This window comes from Meleagris gallopavo, chromosome 1 (genome assembly GCF_000146605.3).
Source record: "Meleagris gallopavo isolate NT-WF06-2002-E0010 breed Aviagen turkey brand Nicholas breeding stock chromosome 1, Turkey_5.1, whole genome shotgun sequence".
Lineage (NCBI taxonomy): Eukaryota > Metazoa > Chordata > Aves > Galliformes > Phasianidae > Meleagris > Meleagris gallopavo.
Genome location: NC_015011.2, coordinates 116,800,336 through 116,809,720, shown reverse-complemented (window position 1 = coordinate 116,809,720; position 9,385 = coordinate 116,800,336).

The window sequence follows — 9,385 nt, the reverse complement described above, 5'->3', positions numbered from 1 at the left end:
AAAAAAAAAAAAAGTCAAAATTAATATCGTAGTTTCAGAAACTAGGCATGAGGCACACTTCCAAGGCATCACTATGCAGAGAGCTGCTTTGCATTGCTGTTATACAGCTTTATTACACTAACTGAACCGAAGTTTTTCAAAAGGAAGATTGCATTAAGTATTTTCTCTCATACTTCTTGCCATCAGGAAAAGGAACCCTAAAATTATTGCCAGGGTTGGGTTCTCAAGTTTAGAAGATACTTTAATGTGGCTGTGCTCACTTAGTTGTGATATCCACCAGCTGTTTAATAAGCAAACAAACTGTATACTCTGGTACTTTTACTACTTGTGGCTATGATTAAGAGGCTATAAGTGGAATAATAAAATAAGTGATCATCACTGAAGTCACCTGTCCTTTTTTTTTTTTCCCCGGGTGACTCTATTTGCCTTTGACTAAAGGATGTTTTAAAAGTCTGACAGATTTTATGCAAGGCACTATATTTTTGCAATTTTCTCATGGTGAGATTTGTCATCTAATAATTATTTTCCAATTCAAAATTAGAGTTGTAGGGAAGTAGAGGTTGGTTTTGATTCCCTTGAAACCAATAGGGATTTTGCCATGAACTCTGGTACAGCAGAAACACAGTGTTCTTGTCACGGAGAAGTATCTGTCCTACCTTAGTTTTTCAATCTTGTACACCAGCTTTCTCACCTGATATGAGAACATGTTATCTCCCAATGGTCCTACTGGAATAAAGATTGTATTAACGATCAAGCCCTTTACAGCTAAGCCCGTCATCTGCTATAAAAGAGTCGTTGATGAGTTTCTACATAGAGCACGTGATTTTGCTTGTGTTAACTCTTAATATGTAGGCATTGCATCAGCTGCCTGCAAGGGCAGACTGCCCTAGTGAGTGTGCTGTGCAGCAGAGCAGAGATAATCCCCAGTCAGACATTCCCAAACTGAAGCCTGCACTGTATCTCTGGGGAGCAGTCCTCAACACAGACCAGCACTGTGTGTGTGCTTGCAGTCCCTACCACTGATAATACTTGTGTTACTGTGGAAGCAGATGGGCTTATAGGTTTGCTTCTCACTACTTTTGATTATTAAAAAAAAAAAAAGTTTTTAGTTATTTCTTTGTTTCTTTTTTTGTTTGTTTGTTTGTTTGTTTTTGGTGTGGTGGTGTTGTTTTTGCTGTTAGGCAGATAGGAGTTTCTCCTGTTCTTGTCCATATTTTCAGAGAAGTTACTGGAAGAAAATATGGCATTTATACAGTATGAATTACTGAATGTTACCACAATCTCCAGAAAACAAATACTACTGGGTACTTACATTTCTATAGGCTGTTTGTGATTCCCCATGCATTAAAACTCTCAGCTGCAGAGATGAATAAAAAGGCATTGCTAAGCCATTAAGGAACAAAAGTGTTTAGGGAATTTTCAAAGGCAGAAAGAGCACTCAGAGGACTCACGATTCCTTTAGGCAGTTAAACAGTCCTGATGGCCATTCCCATTCATGACAATGTCCTTTCCAGTTACTGAAATACCGTGATTCTTTTATCAAGGTGACACCACAGTGTCTGTCTTGGTTCAGGACAGCGCTGTGAGTGATAGATGCTTTAGAAACATTCAGAAAATGCTGGCAACTGCCCTCCCGTGAACCCACTGTTGTAAATCATTGCTGTCAAGAAATACGGTTGCTCTTAATTGTTTGGGTTTCTCTTAGAAACAAATATTTACAGCTTCTGGTTCACACGGTCTTCTAAAGGTCACAGATTCTAGCTCCAAGAGAAGACAAATTGTTCAACCTTAAACTATTTCACATTGGCTCCCTGTGTAAGCCTGTGCTGCCGTAAAAGTAGCCATAGTTATGGGACTTGTCTAGGGACAGAAGAACAAAGTTCTTCTCCTCCTTGACTGTTTCAGCAAGTTATTTTTAAAAGCTTGTGTGTTCAGTGACTGAAAAAGCCACCTTCATTCTTCTTATTCTTTCATATGGGATGTATATGTTGCATGCTAATGGTCTGCTGGGAAGTTAGAATTACTTTCTTATATAGCAAATCTGTATGGAGAGGTGAGAAAAGAATTTTTATCAGATTGCTGTTAGTGGGAAATTTTGCATTACAAAGACTAAAAATGATCGAGGTTTTCCAAAACTATTACAGCCCTTCTATGCACAACTATATGTAGTAGCTTGTAGAAAATCTTCTTCAGAAGATCTTCTCATCTTGGCTACTGGCTTCATCTTCACTTCCTAAGATTATTAGAAAGATAAGAAAAAAGTTTCAACTGTTATTTCTTTTACCTAGTTTTCATTTCATTGTTATGAAAAATCACAACTGAGGGAATTGCTGAGGAAGTTTTTAATAAATTCTACATCCTGACTCTTCTCACACTGTTCGTTTGAACCGCATAAAATTTCTAATAACACCAGCCACCTGGTCAATTGAACTGCTGCCTGTGAAGGCAGTAAATGGACTATAGAGCTAGATCCTCATCTAGGTGCTGAGGATGGTTTGGAATTTGACTTAAACTTTCAGTTATTTCTCCTCTCCCTTTTTTGTTTTGTAGAAGTGTTAGAAGGTGAAGCTTCACATGACTGAGAGTTACATGATTGCTTACGCCAGTTCTCCTGACCAGGATCATTTAATTCTTGCTTGGATTCATCAAGAACAGCTCATCTTCTTTTAAGAGCTATTATTTTTGTCATTTGACCTAGAAGAATCACAAGAGACCAAGGTCTTTGTTTAAGAACTGCCTGCGTGCAAGTTAACCGTGCCTGAGGGAATATAAGCCACTGCCAGCATGGAAATTTATAGGATTGACATAATTTTCTAATTTGGTTGCTTTACTCATTGTTGCAGGCTTCCTGTACAGGTATCAATTTTAACATCACACAAACATGTTACATTTATACAGATCAATAATACCAGCTTTAAATTAGGAAACACTTCCTAATGGTATGCGTAATTAAATGCTAGGATAGGATGTCTAGGGAGGTTGTAGGATTGCCATCATGAATAGATCCTTACAATGCACTGTAAAGAATATATTTGGAATTAGGAGAGTATAGTTGCTTGTACTTAGAGGCAAGGAGGTGGATTAGATGGTCTTTTGAGTCCTCCTGGGGCTGTAGTCTTAAGATTTTCTGCTCGTGTTAAACCTTAAATCATGAAGTCCTATGAACCATGAGGAGTGTGTATTAATAAGTGATTCACACAGGTGATTTTCTAAATGAGATGCTTTTCTCAAAAACAAAACCCTTAAATTGGAAAAAGCTCAAGATTATGCTGATGTGTGACATTTTAGAGACATTGATTGCTCCGCTTGGAAAATTTACTGAGCATGTCAATAAATTAAAAATTTAATTCCTGGGGATGTCACATCTTCAGCACTTTTGGTGAGATAGATCAGTCTGAAAAGAACTTGTTTCTGAGAGCTGACTGGAGTCATAACTCCACCATGGCTGAAGACAGAATCTCTGTTGTTTTTTTTCCTACGCTGCATGCAGAAAAAAGATCTTATTCTAAAAAAGTCAAGTTCTTGCTCTCCATGACAGGAAAATACACTTCTGTGTGTCACTTTCTTTCTGTTGTTTTTCCTTAAAGAGAAGGAGAACAATATGTAAAATTCAGTAAGCCAAAAAAAAAAGACAAATAAACAAAACTCCAACAATGGCCATGATCTCTGACTCATCCTGTCCCAATAGATACAGGTTCAGGGGAGAAACTCAGCTGGAATTTGCTCTTAGTAAATATTTTCTGCACAGTGCAACACCAGTGTGCGTTCTAGGATGAAATGAATACAGAACAAGCCAAATTCTTTAAGAGTAATGCCTCCACACTGACGTACAAGTGTGTTTCCTGAAATAATGGCATCCTGGAATGCAAAATTATACACCAGTGTGCAAGTTCCCTTGTTTCTCAGGCAGGCCAGAGTGACCTTAGAATGGAAAGCTGAAGGAAGAAGCTTTTCTGTGGGCATAAGGAGTTCCTTCAGGATGCCAGGCTACCACGGACCATGCTGACAGATACTATGCTGGCAGAGCCTTGCTCCTATGTGACGGCAAAGCAAGAATTCAAGCATGAGAAAAACACTAAAGAGAAGGCAGCCTCAGCTGATCCCCAGGATGTCCTGTTTGTCCAACTGAGCCGAAGAACCAATATTAGTTTTAGCTGCATCTTGACTCAGAGCTGAGATGCCATGTCTGGCAGAGATTGGTGCTGTCCTGAATGACTTGTGTTTCTCAGTGCTGCTTGATTAGAACTCAGGCATGCATCACATAGCATCTCAGCTCTTCATGGGAGGCCATGCAACCATGCCCAGTGAGACCCCCTCCTTGCTGCCACTCCACTGGGATAGGGTCTGAAGTGCCACCTGATGCCTTTCTGAATCATGCTTTCCCCAGGGTTCCTCCAGAACCCGGGCAGTGAGCTACAGTGAGCCATGTGCTGCTTCATAGATGAAACGTCAGGCTAGAGAGAGAGGACAGTAAGATGCTATTTGTTGCTTTCCCTTCATAGAGATATTGTTTACAGCATATTCTCTTTTGAGCATTTGTTTTGCTCTGAATTCTCAAAGTCTGCACACAGAAGCAACTGCTGGTGCAAACTGCCGTGGCTGCAGGATGTTGTGATGCCGTGCTACATTGGCATGAGACCTGGGCCTTGATTTTAGTCATTGTGATGTTGGCACGGTTTTTGCTTGCCTTGCTGGACAAGCAATGTAGGCAAAGCACTTTCCTCTCTTCTCAAGAGCTAGAGAAGAGCACAGGTGTCCCATTTGTGTCATAGCTATGTGAATTTACGCTATCTGAATTTTCTCAACTGTGTAGTACTGTCCAGTGTCATTTCCCTGACCTCCATGAAGTTCTCCCTCCTTATGCTACCCCACTTGACAGCTCTCAGAGATAGAAGAATCAGCAGCATTTTATAGGAGAAAGAGTCAAAGCAGGGAATTAAGACACAGCCTCATGCGGAGACATTAGTGCCTGAGTCACTGGGATGTCATTCAGGCACTAGAACAGCCTGTGAAGCCTTTCAGATCACATGCGTGCATGACATTTGGAAGAGGCGGGTGACCTCACGAGAGATTATCTAAGAGATCTAAACTGACCATAGACGGCGGCATTGGAAGCTTTCATTTATCCTCACTAACCTTCAGCAATAAAAAAGGAGGATGAGTGCACGGATGTGCATGCAGGAAGTATGCGAGAAGCGCTGAGAACATTGTGAAAGCCAGAAGGCTGATAAACCATACCCCAGCTCCAGTGACACATGGATGTCATGGAAAGAGAGAGGAGGAGGACACAATTTGTTTCCCAAGGGAAGTGTTTTATTTCAAACCTTTTCTTGTGCGTTTACTACTCGACTGTGCAGTAGAAGTTTTTTTAAAAAGAGAAGTTGTGCTCCTTTCCTGATTTTTGTAGAAAACCATGAATTTAGGCATCCTTATGACCTTAATTCTAAATATGGCCAGTAGTCCAAGGTCAAACTTGAGGCCAACCAGAAAAACTGAATTATTCAGTCCCCTCAATTCATTTCATTGCTCGCTCTGTATGTCCAAATCAGCATCCCATCTCAGACCATACTCTTGGTGGGGGCAAGGAGCAAGGCAGTTTTCTTGTGTTCAGTATTAATAAGGTTCCAAAGGGTCGTGAGATGTCTTCTCAAATCTGTGGCCTTCCTCTAATTATTCATGTCATGTGTCAGCCCAGCACATACCTTTCTTCAGACTGGTGTTCCTGCTGAGCTTCCAGTTAGAAAATTAGAACAGAAGCAAATAAATGGTATGGCCACAGAGATCTTGGTAGTTCTGAAATCACTCTTGCTCCTTGTTCTGCTTCTCATAGCAGAAACCCACACCTATGCCCTCTTCTGCCTCTCATGCTCTGCCTTTTCCATCTCAATCTCTTGGAGCCCATCCTTCTGTGAGTTATCCCTCTGTACCTGATGAGTCCATCTGTTCATGTGGTGGGTCCTCATATCCAACAAGCATATGAATCTTGCCCCTCGTGTCCAAATTCAACCCACATGGTCAAAACCTACGTGCTCAAGACAGAAAATGCTGTGTTCTGCATCATTACAACGCCCAGTTTAGCTATATGCTGAGTTATGCATTTTGGCTCGGATCAGGTATTGCAGGCTCCAGATATGTGTGAAGTCCATCACTCGTATCAGCAGCAGAATATTGCTGCTTTGTTATTATTATCTTTCCAGGTGTAACATGAGTCTTCTGTAGAGTATTATTGAAAATATTTGCTTCACAATTACTTCAGAGTAGCCTAGTGAGAAGTGAATATGACAACTGAATAGGTCTGTTTATTTTACAAATTATTTTAGTCTGCTTCCAAGAACTTAGAAAAAAATGAATTTTACTAGATTTGACTTATCTTACAAGCAACCATTATCTTTTTTTTGCCCATAGAAAAAAGGGGCATGAACTAAGGTATACTTTTTGAGGGCTGAAAAAGTGACATTAGAGGGAGTTTTCTTCATAGTTATTCATGAACCAGTAGTACTAGGCAGCTCATATACTGAAATATGTTTTTTGCCCCCAAAAATCCCTAACTTATTCTTCTTCACTTAAAAAGCCAAAACTTATTCAAATTACATGCGCACACATTAGGGAAACCAGGATTTAGTCAAATGGGCAAAAGGAATTTGTTTCAATGTTTTGGCCCTAGAGCTATTATCAAGAAAAATACAACTACTTTCCTCAGACAGCCCTCTCTGGTTCTCTTCTCTCAACATCATCAATTTTTTATAATACAAAATCCTGCCAAAGTGCAGTATTTTTATTACATATTCCCATAAATAATTTACTGATAACATGGAATGAGAGAAAAAAAAGAGGCATCTTTATCACTGATGTGATCACAGTGACCACAGTCCTGGTAGGATGCTACTGAACTCAGTGAACTGTGCTTCAAGGCTTTGATTTTGGGAATTCACTTCCATAAATACAATTGTCTGTAACTACAGATGTTTTACTGGAAGTTCGCCTTGTGAGAATATCCTCTCAGCACTTAAATGGTCCTCCCCAATGCTGTATTTTGTCCAGGTGTGGCCTTATCCTTCATCAGTTGGTGCTTCTGCCTGGAAGTCAGCTCCCTGTCATGTGCTTACAAGTGGATTAGTGTAATGGGGCCTTCCTTTTGCTACTAAATATAATAGCTTATGTCACCAGAGAAATAAAAAACCATTCTATAATTCAGGAATGCATAAAGTAGAGCCTCCTGAGTGTTAAAGCAAGCAGCACTGATTGTATTAGAAATTCAGAAGCATTATAAACTTTTAATTGGAAATCATTAAACCAGAATCATCACTTGAATTATATTCAAATATATGAAATTTTTCAAGTAACAGTATTCATTACTTTACTTCTAAGTTAAATATTTGTGGGTTTTGTTGCTGTTGTTGTTGTTTGTTTTCTGTGCAGGTGATCAGAGAAATCATTAGATCATGTTTTTGCCCAGTGAACCACAATTAAAATTCTCCCACACAATATGCTGAGGTAGTGGTGTCTCATAAGACTAAATCCTTTGCTGGAAAGGCAGACACAGTAATAAGTACTTCTGTTTTTCTAACAGAACATATCTCTACCATGCTGTTGAGTAGTTTTTCAGAAAAAAATACATTTGGTCTTTCTCAAAATTGGCTAATAAAGAGATAAAATTGCAGGGAACCAGATAGAAAGATAGAAATGCAAGCTTTTCTTCCACTGTACATGCAATGAGCTTAGTGACACCACAGCAATAAAGTCCCTTTGATGTACTGTCATGCCAGCACTATGCAGAGAACAGTGTAGAGAAATGGTATTGAAATCCACTTATTTTGCTATATTTCATAGGTCCCTCATTAAGCAGGTTAGGGATATGGGGCTGGAGGGGAGTTTATATCTCTGCGGCTTGTTTATGATAAATATCTATTTTGCTGGAACCATTCCTTTAGCTTCACTGCCTAGAGACGGTCATTTATTATCTCATTAGTGAGATGTCAGTAGATAGCTGTTAATGAGTTTGGTTCATACCCACAAAGGCTGATGTGTAACTAGATGAAATAGGTATAATTTTAGCATGATCTGTTGTCATGTATTTCATTGTAATACCTCAATATTTTCTTAAATCTGTTCAAAAATGTAATATCTGGAGTATAAAATTTTACATGCCAGAAGTAATAGACCACTAAGTGTCCATGCCCCAGTTAGACCCTTACATATTATTTAGATGAAAAGTAATAGAACTAAGACATGCCAGTTTGGACCAGTTATTATGAATTTTGTAGCTGAAACAGAGAGATCCTTCACAACCTCTTTTTTATTATTACTAATTTTTCTTTCCCGGCACTAAGTTGCTGAGCCTATGCTTTAATAGAGATTCATTGTACTGCTAAAACATGAGAGGTCTTAGTGTGAGCAACTTGCTGATCCTCTCTGCCCCATAGCTGTCAGCCTCGAGACAGATTAAAATTATACATATATTACAAAATTTCATTGAAAATAAAAATAAAGCTAAATAAAAATTGTCTTTGCTTCTGCCTACCCTTTCCCTGCTATTATGTTTCAGTGGTGGTATCCATTCACTTTGGAGGAATGAGTTCTTTGTCTTGGATAACAGGGGAGGTCCCTGAAGACTGGAGGATAGCCAATGTCACTCCGGTCTTCAAAAAGGGCAAGAAGGAAGATCCGGGTAATTATAGGCCTGTCAGCCTCACCTCCGTCCCTGGAAAGGTGATGGAACAGCTTGTGCTGGATACCATCTCCAGACAACTGGGAGAAAAGGAGGTTATCAGGAGTAGTCAGCATGGGTTTACCAAGGGGAGGTCGTGCTCGACCAACCTGGTGGCCTTCTATGATGCTGTCACATGCTGGGTGGATGGGGGAAGAGTGGTAGATGTAGTCTACCTTGATTTTAGAAAGGCATTTGATACTGTCTCCCACGACATCCTTATAACAAAGCTGAGGAAGTGTGGGATAGATGAGTGGATGGTGAGGTGGGTTGAGAACTGGCTGACTGGCAGAGCGCAGAGGGTCGTCGTTGGCGGTGCAGAGTCTGGCTGGAGACCTGTAACCAGTGGTGTCCCCCAGGGGTCTGTGCTGGGTCCGGTCTTGTTCAACATCTTCATCAGTGACCTTGATGAGGGGATAGTGGTCACCCCCAGCAAGTTTGCTGATGATACGAAGTTGGGAGGATTGGCTGACACGCCTGAAGGCTGTGCTGCCATTCAGCGAGACCTGGACAGGCTGGAGAGCTGGGCAGTAAGAAACCGGATGAGGTTCAACAAAAGCAAGTGTAGGGTCTTACACCTAGGGAGGAATAATTGCATGCACCAATACAGGCTGGGGATGAGCTGCTGGAGAGGAGCTCTGCAGAGAGGGACCTGGGTGTCCTGGTGGATGACAGGTT